This window comes from Lolium rigidum, chromosome 7, assembly GCF_022539505.1.
Source record: "Lolium rigidum isolate FL_2022 chromosome 7, APGP_CSIRO_Lrig_0.1, whole genome shotgun sequence".
Classification (NCBI taxonomy): Eukaryota; Viridiplantae; Streptophyta; class Magnoliopsida; order Poales; family Poaceae; genus Lolium; species Lolium rigidum.
Genome location: NC_061514.1, coordinates 28,883,372 through 28,903,237, shown reverse-complemented (window position 1 = coordinate 28,903,237; position 19,866 = coordinate 28,883,372). Strand labels below are relative to the sequence as shown.

Here is a 19,866-nt window from a genome sequence, read left to right as displayed (position 1 = left end):
AAGAACACGAACAACAGCAAGCAGTCGCGCCGAGACGCTCCCAAAAACCTTATCGCCCGCCTCCCGGTGCAGGATCTCGACGGACGGGGTTTCGGAGGCCTGCTCTCCCGGACTGCTGTACACGCAGTCGCCGAGATGTTAAAGACTAGAGAGTAGCGCAGCAAAAGGAACTTTTTCGTGAGAGAGACGGACTAGAGAGTTCTAAGAGCTTGAGACTCCAGATCTGTTCTGTCTCCTGGTATATCCTGGGAGGAGAGCTGACCCGACCGCGTTGCCACGCGTAGGAAGCCAGGGACATGCGGCGAATATGCACATGTAAGTCGACACGTACCCAACTCAGTTGGTGCACCAAACAAAAATTTAGGCTTCCTTGAGTATGTCTCGAACTCGAACTCGAGTCACGAAACACGACGTGCGTGACGAGGCGGGGCGGGTGGAGGAGGAGGAGTGCGCGAGGGCTCCTTCTATTCTCAGTCATTTGGAAGGACTAGAACAACAACCCTTATATACCACTCCAGCTCTCTTCCAACTAGCAATGTGAGACTAAACTTTGTCCCTCAAGACTGCCCCCAAGCTGCCAACGTGATGGGCCAACGTGACTTCGTTGATTCGGGCTTTTAAGTTCCAGAATTTCTAATAGCAGCAAATATTGCCTAATGGAAGATCTGCAATGTAAAGCATGCTGATTCTACTAACAGCTGACTGTATCTAGTAGTTTCATGCAATGAAGAATGTAAGGCAACGGTAATGATAGAATGAACAAACAAATAAACAGACCTGCAAAACTGCATGTTTTTTCCTAGAAAACCTATATGCTAGCATGCAATGAGGGAGTACAGAATGCAACTTATTTTCCCCTATATCCATAGTAGCGTACAAGCACACATAAACATTTTATTTTCGAAATAGGCTCTAGTAGGGCAACATCAAATGCTCTTTTAAATAGCTACCCATGTCGTTAAAATTTTGCTACTGCCAATTTGTGTTTAGTCAAGTCCTTATATTTAGCATATGGACTGGACAATTGGTATTCCCGTGTTTTGACAGTTTAGTAGTATCTCCACTGACATACCCCTTGATACTCCCTCCGTTACAAAATAAGTGTCACAACTTTTTCTAGATACAAATGTATCTACACACTAAAATACGTCTAGACAGACAAAGTTGCGACACTTATTTTGGGACTGAGGTAATATGTGTTATCCTGAGCAGTCCGAGGGTGTGGGTAAAGTTGCTATTACTACAACAGTCATGGCACCACTTTCTCATGCCCTAAGTCTAGCTGGGGCATGTTTAATTATCGCGTAAATAAGTTCACCATTGGTCATCACGCCTTTCCCAACTGTAACATGCACACTATGATGTATTCACAAGTAATAATAATGGATGGTTACTCGTGTCTATTAGGTTGATCAATCTCTAGTTTTTCAGTCAGTCAGTGCAAGTGTCCAGAGAACATATATACCTTCTAATTCTACTAAGTACAAACTGTTCACAGCAAAAAGAGTAACACAACCTTATATGAACTTTATGGTTGTCCCCCACAATAAGATGCACTCACGACATATGGCAATACAGATTTGTTTATCATCTGCAACAATATGCAGACTTTCACAATTCTCCACTTCTACAACCTGAAAACATGAAATGTTATGATTGTGAAATGTAATACTCCCTCCACCCATGAAAGGATGTCGGAGATTTGTCTAAATTTTTATGCATCTATACACTAAAGAGTGTCTAGATACATCTAAATTTAGACAAACTTGCGACATCCTTTTTTGGACAGAGGTAGTACTTATTAGCAAAGTAGAAGCGAAAATGGCAATACAAACAAACATAAAATTATCAATCTGAAGTAATCCCCGTGAAAAACGGGAAGAATATATCATTAATTTGGTAAACCTAATATTAAAGGATTAGAGTTGCTAGTGGGATTAGAGATATAGAAATTATAGCACTGCAGATACAACTCAAAAGGATCAAATAAGGTAAATTAGCTAGAGAGATTGCCTCCTAATCTTCTCTTTGACAATAGGGGAGAGATTTCAACAATTCGTGCTAACTGAATATGAAATCCAACATCCTTAATGTATTTTATTTGTATAGTTAGTGTTCAAAATTAAGGAATTGAGCAAACAAAACTTTAGACGTTATACTAAATAGCACTACACCATCTTTTTGTTATTTAGCTAGTGCGCCTAGCATGACTACTAGTTTAGCAGTGTACCATGTTGTGTGCCTTGTTCAATAAGCCTTTTCATGTTTTTTGATGTTTAATTGTTGTTATGTAGTTCATTGCTTGCATTGGTGTTTTTCCTGCTATAGAAACTAGTCAAGTTGGATTCTTTATACAAGCCTTGGTTGATATTGTGTTGCTGATTTCCTCATTAATTTCTGTAAGCATCATAGTTGATACTTTTGTTCTTCAAATAGCTGACATGAAATTTGCTCTGCAGATGCTAAGCGCCTTATTAGCAAGAGATTCACTGATGCTTCTGTCCAGAGCGACATGAAGATGTGGCCCTTTAAGGTCATTGCTGGACCTGGAGAGAAGCCTATGGTTGATGCTCAGTACAAGGATGAGGAGAAGGAATTTGCCGCTGAAGAGATCTCCTCCATGGTCCTTATCAAAATGCGTGAGATTGCTGAAGCGTATATTGGCAGCACAATCAATAATGCTATTGTCACTGTTCCTACTTACTTTAACGATTCCCCGAGGAAGGCAACCAAGGATGTTGGAGTGATTGCTGGTCTGAATGTTATACGCATCATCAATTAGCCAACCGATGCTGCTATTGCTTGTGGTCTTGACAAGAAGGCCACCAGCGCTGGTGAGAAGAACATTCTCATCTTTGACTTTGGAGGTGGCACCTTTGATGTTTCCCTTCTTACCATTGAGGAGGGTATCTTTGCGGTGAAGTCCACTGCTGGTGACACTCACCTTGGTGGTGAGGACTTCGACAACAGAATGGTCAACCACTTTGTCCAAGAATTCAAGAGGAAGAACAAGAAGGATATCAGTGGCAACCTTAGTGCTCTTTGTAGGCTGAGGACAGCTTGTGAGCGGCGAAGAGGACCCTCCCCTCCATATGCTTACTAGCTTCTCGTAATCATTCTCAAGAAGAGCCTAAATGCTTGCATATAACTAGATGATGTGGTTTTGACCTTCCATTGACAAGCAGAGATTATTTCAACCGTTAACCCAACGTAACAAAACTAAAAGGTGAGGATTGTAACTTCCAAAGATACTCTTACGAGTTCACATTATTTAATTACTTGGTGCATGCAACATGAAGAACAGTACGTACTTAGTTAAAGAATGAAGTACAAGTGGAATCCTTTGGATAAAATCTTGATAAAAGTACCAAGTTATCTAATTTAAAATCAAAGATGGAAAGCATTCTCTAGTGTTCCAGGGCAACAGACTAAAAGTAACATTATATCATCAAACAGCTGGCATTGAGTCTACAAGGCTCTTTTTTCAGTTCAAAATACATAGATAATATTGAAACTAAGACAGAACTCAAACATGTCAAAGTTCATAGACTTGCAGCATGATTTATCTGGACACATTCTCATCTAATTTACCGGGGCAGGTCAAATCACTATGTAAAACCAAAACACAATGTCAACCACTTGGGCATTCTCAAAATGCTCCAAATTTGCTCATGATACTCGTTCCTACTGCGCTATGATTTGGTGCTTCTGCAACTAGAATCCACCAAACACCAGAATCCCTTGCTTATACAGAAGATGGCTAGCCAGAGGAATCCTATGGTATATTGAGAAGGTTGACACATACATGAGAACAATGGTGCACTTGGTTAGTTCATTGATCTCTTGAAGGTATGACAGATGGAAGTAAGTTGATTGTTGGGCCAAGTGAATAATTGATGATACTTTACGAATAACAAACATTGCCTACATAAAAGCATTCAACATGATTCCTTGGTCCCACTGAAAATAGAGCTCAGTTGCAAGAATTTGGGACTTGCTATCCCCCCAAACATTTAAATCAAGCGGCAGATTCATGAAAGAAATGTTGATGGTTCCAGCAAGATGTTTGCTATTCAGTACCCAACATGCGTACCTTGAACCACCAGGATCCAAATGCCGACTTAACCTGTTAGCTATGAGGCACTCCACGTGAAAGTAGGAAATAGTTGGCAGAGTAAGCACTAGTAGAGCTGATGGCAGTGTGGGTAAACTGAATCAAGCTTTGGCGTGTGGACATCATCTGCTTGATAAAATGACCTAGGATGTCTGGAAAAGAGCTGCAGACTGTTATTGCACCAAAAATAACATCATGAAATGGCCAGTGCTCCATGCGTCTGGCCAGACTCAACCAGAGATCCAATAAGTGCCTGCCCTCAGTATAGAAACATTTCATCTTAGCCAGTTGGCAGCTTGAAATATGGCCTTCGCCGTGGTAGCCTGGCCAAGGTCACCTGCACATGTTCCAGCTGATTCCTTACAAACGATGATCATGGTTGTGGCCTGCATATGGGGCTCCCACATTTGCAAATCAAGCCATGGTTTCCATTCAACATTGCCTCGCTCCAGCACTTTCATGAAGAACATGTAGTGATGTCCTCGGTGTGGTCACACACTGGAAACGCCGCAGACAACATCGTGGGGTCATTGGTTGTAAGAGACACACCCCAAGAAACCATAGACATTGCCTTGCTGGCATCATCATCCAAGCATTTTGTTAAGGGGCACGACAGCATGGTCAACACGGCTAGAATCGAAAATTGAACAAGTAATGGGTGTCAGCATGCTGAGCCCCATGGGTGTGAGGAGCTCTGCATCTGTGTTATCCAAGGACGGAACACGCGACCGCGGCATGGTTGATGTCCAAGCCAAATGTCGAACATCTTGTGGGCATGTCGGAAGCGTGTGTGGAACAGCAAAACTCACGACCTAAATCGCCGAGAGATGCGAGGGTGACGAAGGCTTGTTGGTCGGCTGCTCCGAACTCGTCCCGAGACGGACATCGTCGTGATTGTGGTGATTGGCGCGGCAGTAGCCGCCATCTTCTTCAAATCAACCAGCATCTTGTCTTGCCACGCTGCAATACGACCCAGCGTCATGCTGAGCTGCACCAATCTCTCCTGGATGGTCGCCCCCGTCGTCGTCCGACGCCTCCCCCATAGGCCATAGCCTTGAGGAAGAGAAGATCAAGAGAAGAAGAGGATCACAGAGGAAGGAGTGGTGTTCAGTTCGTTTCTGTTCCATGAGTCCTTCGTAGCTGTTTTTTTTCGAAACTGTTTGTTTGGAGAGAAATTCCCTGTAGCCACCAGGCCAAATCCAAATTCCACTCTCGCTGGCCCACGGCCCATGTCTACCAAATCCCATGTATCCAGTATTTTTTTTTTGAACAAGGAAAGGCTTCTGTGGGCGCCAATTTTCATTCAATCAGCTCAACAACATTGTACATCATGGATTACAAAGCCTGGCCACTCGGAATCCTGTAGGACAGAGATAGCAAGGCAGGAAGGGGTAGTATGAGCTGAAGAAGAACAACCAAATAAAGGTGGACCTAGAGAGTTTCTAAGCACCTGATGAACACACTTATGAGCAACACCATTTAAATCTCTCTTGATGTGGAACACCCGAGCCTGTAGCTTTGATGTGGTATTGAGTATCCTGGCAAGGGTGTCCCTGGTATTCCAGTGCATGTGAACTGAATCAATTTTCATGCTCGCAACCGCCTTGGCAAGAAGTTTGTTATCTGTCAATATTGTTGGCCTGCTAAGTTGGAACTTCTCTGCAATTTGAGCTGCGAGCAACATCGCTTTTGCCTCTGCTTGCAGGACCGAAGAAGCCAGGGGAACGGAGGCTTGTATCATGACGTTGAAGTTGAGCCCGTTGATATCAAATTGTATGAAAACGCCTATTCCTGTTGTTTCATAATCTACAGGGACCTTTTTCCTCTTCCACGAAGCATCTGAAAAAATCTTGGCCCCTAAAATGTTCCTGTCTGATGTAAGGGTTTCTCCTTGCTCCGAAAATTCATGTTGCTCCTTAATATGCATTTGTCGTGGCATTATCTGCAAAGAAGAAGTAACAGAAGGATCAAGTAGCTCCATGTTATTTTGCAAAGCTTGTGCATTGATATTAATCTGATAAGGCTCTCCCTTTTTCCTGTGAAACAGACAATCATTTCTAGACTTCCATATGCACCACATAAAGGTTAAAATATTCCTGAGAGAAGCATATGGATGAGGCAAGTTGAGCATGTTCAGCAGAATATGAGTTAAAGAATGTGTATTTTGTGTTATTATTTCAGTTCGGAGGTACCATGGCGCACTGAACCAAGCAGCTTTGACAAAGCGGCAAGTAAAAAAGAGATGAATATCTTCTTCCTGTAATCCGCACCTGCAGCAAAACTTACTAATATGTTTGGAATATTTTCCTGCACGAGCACCAGTAGGTATGGCCTTGCGAAGAAAGCGCCAGGCAAAAGCCTGGATTCTTGGCAAGATGTCTCTGGATTTCCAAACCTGATTCAACAGATTAGTGGTTGCAGTGCAAACCTGCCTTGGTTGAGGCTCTCCTAATTCCTGCAATCTTTGTAAGCAAGCATAATAAGCACTTTTAGAGTCGCATTTACCATGTGATGTGAGCTTCCAACATAACAAATCCTGATCATATGATGGAATTATGGGTGTTTGCTTGATACATTGGGCCATAGGTTGTTGGAATAGGGAATCAATAAGGTTGTCATCCCAAGCTTGCTGATTTGGTAACCAAAGATCATTAACTTTTGCAGGATAATTGTAGTTGGGCTGCTGGATAATGAGATTTTCATAAATCGTAGTCCAATCTTTGCACCAGGGTGAACTCCAAAGGGAGATATTGCCTTGGGTGATCTGATAGAAGGAGTGGGACTTAAGGATGGGCAAAACTTTGAGGATCGACGCCCAGAAGGCTGATTTCAGAACGTTGGGATTTGGGCGCCAAATGGAAGAGTCATAAAAATATTTAGCTTTGAGAATTTGGTGGAGGAAGTCATTGGGGTTTTGGGCTATGCGCCAGGCTGCCATGAGAATAAGCCCTTGGTTAACCGCTTGGAAATTCCTGATGCCTAATCCTCCCTCTTTTTTGGAGTACAAATGTCTTTCCAAGCCCTCAAACAGAGGGCCGCACTTGATTTATCTTCTCTCAGCCCTGTCTCCACCAGAAGACTCTTATGATTGCAGTCAGTTTTGAAATTAACTTTTTTGAAAACAATATGTTAGACATGTAGTAGACCGGGATTGAAGCGAAGACCGATTGAATGAGAGAAATTCGAGCTGCATGGGAGAGATGATCTGCTTTATAGGTAGTGAGTTTTGTTTTGAATTTATCAAGAACAAATTTATAGGCAGAAGCTCTGTCTTTACTTGGAAGGATTACCATGTATCCAGTACGGTCTTGACATTTCTCGAGTATCATGAGTCGTGACACCGGAATGAAATTAGTGCTACCTCTGGCCATGAAGGGGGATGCTATTTGCCGACCTCCTTTTCATTTCTCTTTTTCTGTTGTTTTATTTATGTTTTATTTTTATTTTTCAAAAGCTGAACATTTCTTCGAAAACTAGTCGACACATTATTTTTTATAATTTGAGCATTTTTTAAATCAGAACAAATTCAAATTTTAAACAGTTTTTACAATAGACACAATTCCCAAACTAGAATATTTTTCAAAAAACTCTATTTCCCAAATTTGAACAAATATCGAATATAAAAACATTTGAATTTTGAATGAATTTCAAAATCTTAACAAATTTTGAAATTTGATCAAATGTAAAATTCGAACATTTTTTTAAACCAACAAATGTAAACTTCAAAATTTGAACAATTTTTGATTTTTTTTAAATCTAAGTATTTTTATATTTTGAACATTTTTCGAGATCGATTTTTTTATATTGAATATTTTTGAAAAATTATTTTTTTCAAAATTTGAACAATTTTTGGATTTGAAGTTTTTCAAGATTGAAAATTTTCGAATATATATTTTAAAGTTTTGAACATTATAAAATTGTCTATTTAATTTTTTAATCTAAACCTTTTTCATTTTTAAATTTAAATATTCCTAAAATATGTTAGAAAAGAAGCAGAAAAGGATAAAAGGAAAAGAAAAAAAAGAAAAAGAAAAAAAGAAAAAAAAAAAGAAAAAAAAGAAAACCCGCGAACTGTGCCGACGTGGCAGGCCCATATCGAGCGACGACCACGTGAGGTGGGCATCGCGCGGTAACGACCGACCTGCTCGGCCTACAGGGTTCGCCCTCCATAGAAGGATGTTAGAAATTTATTAAATTTTAGATATTTTGATACATTTTGGTGTATAGATACATTTGAATTTAGAAAAATCTTCGAGTGGAAGGATTCTGACTAGAGTGAGTATTGTTGATTAGCTTTTTTTTATAGAACCGCTGATCAACTTGAGGACGAGGAGAACGGATATAATGGAGCCATGGTCGAGGAACACGCTGGCGACTACAGCATGCAGCATGACTGCACGAGTGAAAGATAAGCCTTTTTTAGAATCAAGGGAAAGATCAACCTGAGAGTATAGACTAGCGAGACGGGACTCAGAGCGAAATCTCGAAGGAAACTTAGCAGGCCATGTAAGTGTGACACGTCACTCAACCCACCGTAAATATCCTCCGTGTGCGACACTTGTCGTAAGAAAAAAAAAGTGAGGATGAGGGATGCATACGCGAGAGTTGATGTTTTCTTATTTTTTTTCCTTTTATTTCAAGATAAAAAAATCAAAATGAAATATCATCATAACCGATCATCCAAATTATAAATCGTTCAATGTACTCCTCCGTCCCATGAAGATTATGTGAGGTCTGTCAAAATTTGGTTGTATCTAGATATTATTTAAAGATTATGATGGTGATGTTTATGCAAAATATGTTGATCCTTATGATGGTTATATTACTTGTTTTATTTGGGTCCTAAAGTCATTTGTTGCTAACAAAATAGGACCCATTGAAAAATGGGTACCTAAATCAAAGAATTGATCTCATGTAGGATTATGCCGCCAGAGGGTTAAAATGGGTGCTTGATAGTGGATGCACAAATCATATGACCGGCGGCAAGGATCTCGTCAAGGAATTGAGGCCCAACACTCACCAAATCAGCGTCTCCTTTGGCGATAATTCAATATCCGAGGTATTGGGTTTGGCAAAGTTGTGGTTGCACACAAAATTATTATTGTGGATGTCATGCTTGTCAAAACCCTTGGTTATAATTTGTTGCCCGTTTTCTCCCTTGGCAAGATGGGTTTCATCGTTTTTATTGATAGAGATATTGTGGTCCTCTTGTGGAGCAAGACTCTAAAAGTCGCTTTCGTTGGGTATCGCAAAAAAACTTGTATATGGTGGGCTTTTCAGGGGCCACCACTTCAAGTGCAATGTGCCTATTCGGAAAGGTGGACCCGGGTTGGTTGTGGCATCGCCGCTTGGCTCATGTCAACATGAGAACTTTGCCAAGTCTTCACAAGAGGAACCATATTGTGGGACTAAAAGACACTTTTACCAAAGATCGTGTTTGCAGGGCTTGTGTTGAAAGAAAAATTCATGACTCTTCGCATCCAAGCAAGACTATTATCTCTTCCAAGAGGATCTTGGAGCTCCTTCATGTGGATCTCTTTGGTCCTACCACTCATGCAAGTTTTGGTGCGAAGAAACATTTTTTGGGGATTGTTGATGACTATTCAAGATACACTTGGATTTATTTACTCAAAAGAAAGGAGGAGCCTCAAAAAATCTTCATCGACTTTGCCACCGAAGTGCAACGCCAACACAATATTCCTATATTGGCAATAAGAAGTGACAATGGCTCCGAGTTCAAGAACTACACACTCAATGACTTTCTTAGTGATGAGGGGATAAGACATCAATAATCTCCTGCATACACCCCTCAATATAATGGTGTCGTGGAGAGGAAGAACCGGACTCTTATGGATATGGCAAGGTCTATTATAGCGGAGTACAAATCTCACTATAACTTTTGGGACGAAAATCCATCTCCACCGCATGTCATTCTTCAAACCAGCTCTATCTCCGTAAGGGCTTGAACAAAACTCCCATATGAAATTTTCACTAGGAACAAGCCTAATAACTCCTACTTCAAGGTGTTTGGGTGTAAGTGTTTTTATAAAATCAAAGGAGTTCGTTTGTCTAAATTTGCACCTAAAGCTTTGGTGGGTATATTTGTTGGTTACGGTGCCGAATCCTACACTTATAGAGTCTTTGACAAAACTTCCGGGCTATTCATTGAATCTTTTAGTGTGGAGTTCATTGAAAATGATGGCTCCCAAGTGGGGCAAGTTGATGTTTGTGCAGATGATGAAATACCTCAAGAAGCCATACTAAGAATGGGTGTGAGATTTTTCCGCCCCATTGAGGGACACGTTATGGCGTCTCGGGAAGGACTGTGCTATACTATTGTGGATCCCTCATCCTCACAACACCAACAAGCTCCAACTCTTGAAGCTAATGATACACCAACCCAAGAACAAGCTCAAGACCCTCCCTCTAGTGAGAAAGATCAAGGACAAGATCAAACAAGGAATGATGATGATGGGTATCCATTTGATATTTGTTACTCACCAAATTATGTCCAAGATCAAGCTTATGATGGTGAGAAAACTCAAGAAAATTGAGCAAGCTCTTATTGATGGTCAAGACGGAGACTCAAACGATCAAGTTGATCAAGTGATCCCTCCAGGGACTAGAAGGTCGAATGAAGAGATTGAAACCCGTCATCTTGCTAGAAGAGAAATGAATTTGGAAATTCTTGAACATACTCATGATAAGGTTCTAAGTGATGTAAGAGGAAGAGTGTCCACAAGGAGACAATTGACTAACTTTAGCAATCATCATGATTATATCTCCTTGGTGGAACCAAAGAAAGTATTTAAAGCTCTTGAATATGTGGATTGGTTGGATGCTATGCACGATGAACTCAACAACTTCGAGTGCAACAAAGTGTGAACTTTAGTGGAGAAGCCAAAGGAGTGCCGCGATGTTATAGGCACTAAATGGATATTCAAGAATAAGCAAGATAAGAATGGAATTATTGTGAGGAACAAGGCAAAATTGGTGGCTCAAGGTTTCTCCCAAATTTAGGGAAATGACTTTGGGGAAACTTATGCTCCCGTGGCTCGCCTTGAGTCCATCTGTATACTTCTTGCATATGCATCACGTCATAATTTTAAGTTGCGACAAATGGATGTGAAAAGTGTTTTTCTTAATGGTTCTTTGCATGAAGAGGTTTATGTTAAGCAACCCCCGGGGTTTGAGGATCCCAACTTCCCTAACCATGTCTATAAGCTTGATAAAGCAATTTATGGTCTCAAACAAGCTCCTAGAGCTTGATACGAGTATCTTAAAGAATTGTTGTTAGACCGTGGGTTTGATGAATCAATCCCACACTTTTTACTAAGAGGGTTAATGAGGTGCTTTTCGTTTGCCAATTATATGCTGATGATATTATCTTTGTCTCTACTAACAAAGCTTTCAATGATGAATTTTCAAAGCTTACAACCGATAGGTTTGAGATGTCTATGATGGGAGAGATGAGGTTCTTTCTTGGTTTTGAGATCAAATAATTGAGAGAAGAAAATTTCATCAATCAAACAAAATATCTTCAACACATGCTCAAAAGGAACAAGATGAAGGACATGAAGGGTGTAGCCACTCCAATGATTACCAAATGTCAGCTTGCACTATATCTCAATGGTAAAGAGGTGGATCAAAAGGTATATCGCTCCATGATTGGATCCTTGCTTTACCTTTGCGCATCTAGATCGGACATGTTGAGTGTTGGTGTGTGTGCAAGGTATCAAGCTTCTCCTAAAGAGAGACAAATGATAGCTCTCAAAAGGATCTTTCGATATTTGATTGATACCCAAGATATGGTCTTTGGTATCCTAAAGGCTCAAGTTTCTATCTTAATGGATACACGGATACGATTGGGCGAGGGATAAGAATGATAGGAAATCAACTTTCGAGGCATGTCAATTTCTTGGTAGGTTCTTGGTGTGTTGGTCTTCTAAGAAGCAAAATTATATATCTCTCTCCACCGCCGAAGCCGAATATGTTGCCACAGTAAGTGGATTCACTCAATTGTTATGGATGAGATAAACTTTAAAGGAATACGTTCTTGCCTGCTTGTTTTACAATCACCGATCTGAAGGAGATATGCCCTAGAGGCAATAATAAAGTGGTTATTATTTATATCTTTATGTTTATGATAAATGTTTATATATCATGCTATAATTGTATTAACCGAAACATTAGTACATGTGTGATATGTAGACAACAAAGAGTCCCTAGTATGCCTCTTAACTAGCTTGTTGATTAATGGAAGATTAGTTTCATAATCATGAACATTGGATGTTATTAATAACAAGGTTATATCATTGTATGAATGATGTAATGGATACACCCATATTAAGCGTAGCATAAGATCTCGTCATTAAGTTATTTGCTATAAGCTTTCGATACATAGTTACCTAGTCCTTATGACCATGAGATCATGTAAATTACTTATACCGGAAAGGTACTTTGATTACACCAAACGCCACTGCGTAAATGGGTGGTTATAAAGGTGGGATTAAGTATCCGGAAAGTATGAGTTGAGGCATATGGATCAACAGTGGGATTTGTCCATCCCGATGACGGATAGATATACTCTGGGCCCTCTCGGTGGAATGTCGTCTAATGTCTTGCAAGCATATGAATAAGTTCATAAGAGACCACATACCACGGTACGAGTAAAGAGTACTTGTCAGGAGACGAGGTTGAACAAGGTATAGAGTGATACCGAAGATCAAACCTCGGACAAGTAAAATATCGCGAGACAAAGGGAATTGGTATTGTATGTGAATGGTCCATTCGATCACTAAAGTCATCGTTGAATATGTGGGAGCCATTATGGATCTCCAGATCCCGCTATTTGTTATTGGTCGGAGTGAGTACTCAACCATGTCCGCATAGTTCACGAACCGTAGGGTGACACACTTAAAGTTGGATGTTGAAATGGTAGTATTTGAATATGGAATGGAGTTCGAATATTTGTTCGGAGTCCCGGATGAGATCCCGGACATCACGAGGAGTTCCGGAATGGTCCGGAGAATAAGATTCATATATAGGATGTCATTTTATGTGAATAAAATGTCGCGGAAGGTTCTATGGAAGGTTCTAGAAGGTTCTAGAAAAGTCCGGAAGAAACCACCAAGGAAGGTGGAGTCCACATGGGACTCCACCTCCATGGCCGGCCAACCCTAGTGGGGGAGGAGTCCCAAGTGGACTCCCCATTAGGGGGCCGGCCACCCCCCCATATGGGAGGTGGAACTCCCACCTTGGTGGGAGTCCTAGCTAGGCTAGGTTTCCCCCTCTCTATGGAAGGTTTTTGGTTCGGGTCTTATTCGAAGACTTGGAGACCAACTCTTGGGGATCCACCTATATAATGAGGGGCATAGGGGAGGGGGCCGGCCACACCAAAGCCACAAGTTGGCCGCACCCCCTTGAGGCCGGCCACCCCCTCCCAAACCCTAGCCGCCCCCTCTCCTCCATAGCTCCCGCGTGCTTTAGCGAAGCTCCGCCGGAGTTCTCCACCGCCACCGACACCACGCCGTCGTGCTGTCGGATTCAAGAGGAGCTACTACTTCCGCTGCCCACTGGAACGGGAGGTGGACGTCGTCTTCATCAACAACCGAACGTGTGACCGAGTACGGAGGTGCTGCCCGTTCGTGGCGCCGGAACCGATCGTGATCAAGATCTTCTACGCGCTTTTGCAAGCGGCAAGTGAACGTCTACCGCAGCAACAAGAGCCTCATCTTGTAGGCTTTGGAATCTCTTCAAAGGTGAGACTCGATACCCCTCGTTGCTACCGTCTTCTAGATTGCATCTTGGCTTGGATTGCGTGTTCGCGATAGGAAAATTTTTGTTTTCTATGCTACGTTATCCTACAGTGGTATCAGAGCCGTGTCTATGCATAGATGGTTGCACGAGTAGAACACAATGGTTTTGTGGGCGTTGATGCTCTTGTTATCTTTAGTTTGAGTACTTTGCATCTTTGTGGCATAGTAGGATGAAGCGGCTCGGACTAACTTTACATGACCGCGTTCATGAGACTTGTTCCTCGTTCGACATGCAACTTGTATTGCATAAGAGGCTTTGCGGGTGTCTGTCTCTCCTACTATAGTGAAGATTCAATTTACTCTTCTATTGACAACACTAGTATCACCGTTGTGGTTCATGTTCGTAGGTAGATTAGATCTTACTCGAAAACCCTAAACCACGTAAAATATGCAAACCAAATTAGAGACGTCTAACTTGTTTTTGCAGGGTTTGGTGATGTGATATGGCCATAATGTGATGATGAATATGTATGAGATGATCATTATTGTATTGTGGCAACCGGCAGGAGCCTTATGGTTGTCTTTAATTTCATGTTGAGTAGTATTTCAAAGTAGTTGTAATAGTTGCTACATGAGGTGAACAACCATGAAGACGGCGCCATGAACCTTGACGCTACGCCGACGATGATGGAGATCATGCCCGTTGATGATGGAGATCATGTCCGTGCTTAAGAGATTAAGATCGAAGGCGCAAAGACAAAAGGGCCATATCATATCACATATGAACTGCATGTGATGTTAATCCTTTTATGCATCTTATTTTGCTTAGATCGCGACGGTAGCATTATAAGATGATCCCTCACATTAATATCAAGATAATAAAGTGTTCTCCCCTCGTATGCACCGTTGCCAAAGTTCGTCGTTTCAAAGCATCTCGTGATGATCGGATGTGATAGATTCAACGTTCATATACAACGGGTGTAAGCCATGTTGCACACGCGGAATACTTGGGTTTGCTTGACGAGCCTAGCATGTACGGACATGGCCTCGGGACAACGGAAACCGAAAGGTTGAACACGAGTCATATGGATGATATGATCAACATGTTGATGTTCACCATTGAAGCTACATCATCTCACGTGATGATCGGTTTTGGTGTAGTGGATTTGGATCGTGTACCACTTAACAACTATGAGGGATGTTGTATTAAGTGGGAGTTCATTAGTAATTAGATTAAAACATGAACTAATTATCATAAACATAGTCTGAGTAGTATTTTGAATTAATTTTGTAGTATTGGCATCCGTTTTCTACCATGCGCTAGTCTTGTAATTAAGATAGAAATACTGTTAAAATCTGACAAGAAACTTTACGGATTGGTACCGTATTGTTAAAGAATCAAGAATTGATTAAGTCCTATTGCAAACTTTTAGTAAACCTCACATTGTTGATTCAAAGAGCTATGGTTTCAATTAGTACCTAAAGTTATCTTGTCTCCGTGAAACTTGAAGTTCAAATTTGTTTGAAAAGTAAGGAGCTGAAAATTTAGTTTTCAGAAATAATCAAGGTATGAGATATATGTGATATCTAAGACCTTATTGCAAGATGATAGAATATAATTTGGTGAGACTACATGAACTCATAAGTTTTTTGGGAATGTACGAAGGTTGAAGACGCAAGGCGTCACAATCCTCCAACTATTGGGGCACTAACGATATTTGCATATCCATGAAGTGACCATCCTTAATATGCACCGTTGCTAAGACTCGTCGTTTCGAAGCATCACGTGATGATCGGGTGTGATAGATTCTACGTGTGCATACAACGGGTGCAAGCTAGATTTGCACATGCAAATACCAAGGTTAAAACTTTACGAGCCTAGCATGTACAGACATGGTCTCGGAAAGTCGTCATGATATGATGGATAAAATTATGAGTGAAATTGTTCATCATATTACAAGGTTACTAATAGTGAAATCCGGAACACTTGTCATATGATGATCAACTTCAAAATAAGAACCTCAAGGTTATTGGTATCAGACCAACAAACCTAGAAGTTATTAATGTTGAAGTGTTTTTTCTGAATAATGAGGAAAGCTAAAAGAGAAACTGCAAAAGATATTTTGGCAGAAAAAAAAAGAAAAGACTAGAAAGTCTAGCTCAGGTATATATAAATGATATACATGTTATGATTGTATTCCTAGTTAGGTCACACTATGAAATTCTTGGGTATTAGTACTATATTGGTTGGTATGAAGTGTCATACAAAAACAACGCAATACAAGAATTCAATGGCCTAAGTGATTGACAAGGAATATGATAGGAATGCACGCCTCGGAACAAAAATAAAGTGTTATTATGTTCATCGTTGGCATTCTATCTAGCCCTTAGAATTTATAATAAAGAACTTAATAATTGTTATTTTGCTCTGGTCAAATGAAAACAATGAGTTGTTTAAATTATGACATTACTCCATGTACGATGGATAAGTTATTATAAATCTTAATGGTGAAACACACATACATAACACCGACGCTAAAATGCCATAAGGCAAATGATTTGAATTCCACTTATTTGTGGAACCGCCATTTAGGTCATGTTGGAAAGGAACGCATGAAGAAACTCCATGCAAATGGATTTTTGGAGTCATTTGATTTTTTGAATCGTTTGGCGCTTGCAAATCTTTTCTAAAAGAGAATGACTAAAATACCGTTCATAGGCCAAGTTTTGAACGGGCAACTAACTTAGTGGAAACATACATGATGATGTATATGGATCACTGGGCATAGTTGTGTGCGGGAGATTCTTATACTTCATGAAAACTTCAAACAATGAATTGAGTATATATATGTGGATATATTCGATAAGGAAGAAGTTTGAAACATTTGAATGGATTCAAATAAATTTCAGCATGAAGTAGAAATCATCGTAATAGAAAAGTCAAATATCTATGATTGGATCATAGTGGAAATATTTGAATTACTAGTTTTAGCGAACATCTAAGAGAGTTATGAAATTGTTCTACAACTCACATTTCTTGGAGTATGATAGTGATGATGAAGTATCCGAGAGATGTATCCAAACCTAGTTGGGTCAATGATGAGATAAAATATTAATGCCATTATATTTTTGTGAATTATGCTTTAGAGACTACCGCTTTACACTTGAATAGAGCATCATCATGATCCGTTGAAATGACATCATACGAGTTATGACATGGGTATAAACCCTAATAGTCTTTTCTTAAATTTTGGTATGCATAGCATAAGTAAATAAGTTTACAACCAAAATCGGATGAATGTCTTTGTTGGTTATCCCAAAGAATTGATTGGGAATTCTTCCCACGAGACAAAGACAAAAGTGTTTGTCAATGTTTCTTATTTCCGAGAAATTGTTTCTAGTGAAGTATTTGAGTGGGAGGACAATATAATTTGATAAGGTTTATGAACCTAAGCATAATGATAAGAGTAGCGCAACATCGGAATTGGTCCGGAAGCGGCCACGACGATCATGGCTCCCATGTCTACAAAATGTTATAGTCATGGAGATCGAAGTACTTATTGAACCTTGTAGGTATGGTTTACTTTGTGATCAAATAAATGATTTGTGAACAAAGGATTGTTTTTGAACAATGATAAACCAACTACATACAAAGAAGTTATGATGGGCCCTGACTCCGTTAAAATGGCTATACGCCATGAAATCCAAGATAGATAAATACTTTTTGAAAGTAAATGGATCTATAGAATTGATGGACTTGGATGAAATATCCTTGAAGAAGCTCGACTTGTCGAAAAGTTGTTTACAACAAAGTTCAAAGAGTTGACTACGATAAGATTAGATCTTCCGTAGCAATGCTTATAGTCTATGAGGATTATTCTAGTAATCGCTACATATTTCTTTTATGAGATATGCTAGTAGGATGGCAAAATACATTACTTAACGAAGTGTGTAGTAAAGGTGTATACAAGATACAACCAAGAGTTTTGCTGGTCCGTGGAATACTAGATAGGTATACAAACTTCAAATGGATGAAGTGAGTATCACGGAGTTGGAATCTTCACCAGATGAAATAGTCAAAGAGTTTTTGATTTCATCGAGAGACGATGAAGAGGCTTGCATTTGCAAGAAATTAAGTGGGAGCGCTAAGACACATTTATAATACTTTATGTAGGTGACATATAGTTGGTTATAAATGATGTAATTATATACTTGATTAAAAAGGTTTCATTGAGAATTAACTTCAATGAAAGGATATGGACTGAAACAAATTTAGTGTCAAGATCTATGAAGATAGATTGAAACACATAAATAAGTTTAAGTCAAAGTACATATGATGGATATTGAAGTAGTTCAATATAGAAATATTAAGAAAATGTACTTGTCATGTAAAGGTTTAACAAGACTTGAGTGTATCTGACACTCAATGAGTAAAAACACATGAGTGATTATAGATCACGAATAATATGTACACAATCAGATATCATGTGCTATAAAGTGTTATGAGCATATACCAGAATGATTCATATGATGATCATTGGACGACAGTATAAGAATATCCTTGAGTACTTTAGAAGAACTAAGGATATATATATATATTTTTGTATGAAGAAATGACAAACAAATCGCTGTAAGGTGTTACACCGATATTGGTTTTGTCACATATAAAATATAATTTCAATCTCAAATTAGACTAAGTGTTGTTTAAAAGGTAGCACAATGAGCTAGAAGTTGTCTATGCTAGATTTAGAAGAGTTCTAAATATTGTGACGGATTCTACAAAAGAAGGCGGAGTATGTCATTATTTTGACAATGACAAAGGATGTTAAGTCAAGAGGTTCTTTGAGAACTTGGTGTAGTTCGACGAGTCAGAACTTTAAAGCTATATTGTGTGTGACAATATTAGTGACATATTTCAGACAGCGGAATTAAGGTTCCACCAGAAGATCAAACATATTTAATGCCAACTCATTTGGAAATGAGTGATACGTTGAGACGCAAATGAATTACAAAATACATACGTTTCTGAGCGTGTCAGATCCGATGACTAAAAACCTCTCCCGTGAGCAATACATGATAAAGCACCAGAAGGCCAAGGTGTAATATTTTTACAAATGTAAACTAGATTATTGACTCTAGTGCAAGTGGGAGACTGAAGGAGATATGCCCTAGAGGCAATAATAAAGTGGTTATTATTTATATCTTTATGTTTATGATAAATGTTTATATATCATGCTATAATTGTATTAACCGAAACATTAGTACATGTGTGATATGTAGACAACAAAGAGTCCATAGTATGCCTCTTAACTAGCTTGTTGATTAATGGATGATTAGTTTCATAATCATGAACATTGGATGTTATTAATAACAAGGTTATATCATTGTATGAATGATGTAATGGATACACCCATATTAAGAGTAGCATAAGATCTCGTCATTAAGTTATTTGCTATAAGCTTTCGATACATAGTTACCTAGTCCTTATGACCATGAGATCATGTAAATTACTTATACCGGAAAGGTACTTTGATTACACCAAACGTAAGTATCCGGAAAGTATGAGTTGAGGCATATGGATCAACAGTGGGATTTGTCCATCCCGATGACGGATAGATATACTCTGGGCCCTCTCGGTGGAATGTCGTCTAATGTCTTGCAAGCATATGAATAAGTTCATAAGAGACCACATACCACGGTACGAGTAAAGAGTACTTGTCGGGAGACGAGGTTGAACAAGGTATAGAGTGATACCGAAGATCAAACCTCGGACAAGTAAAATATCGCGAGACAAAGGGAATTGGTATTGTATGTGAATGGTTCATTCGATCACTAAAGTCATCGTTGAATATGTGGGAGCCATTATGGATCTCCGGATCCCGCTATTGGTTATTGGTCGGAGTGAGTACTCAACCATGTCCGCATAGTTCACGAACCGTAGGGTGACACACTTAAAGTTGGATGTTGAAATGGTAGTATTTGAATATGGAATGG

At 39.7% G+C, this 19,866-nt stretch overlaps 1 pseudogene; it reads left to right on the top strand.

Annotated features, from left to right (window-relative positions):
• The first annotated feature begins 296 nt into the window (after positions 1–296).
• LOC124671087 lies at positions 297–3,103 on the top strand (annotated as a pseudogene).
• Positions 3,104–19,866: the final 16,763 nt, after the last annotated feature.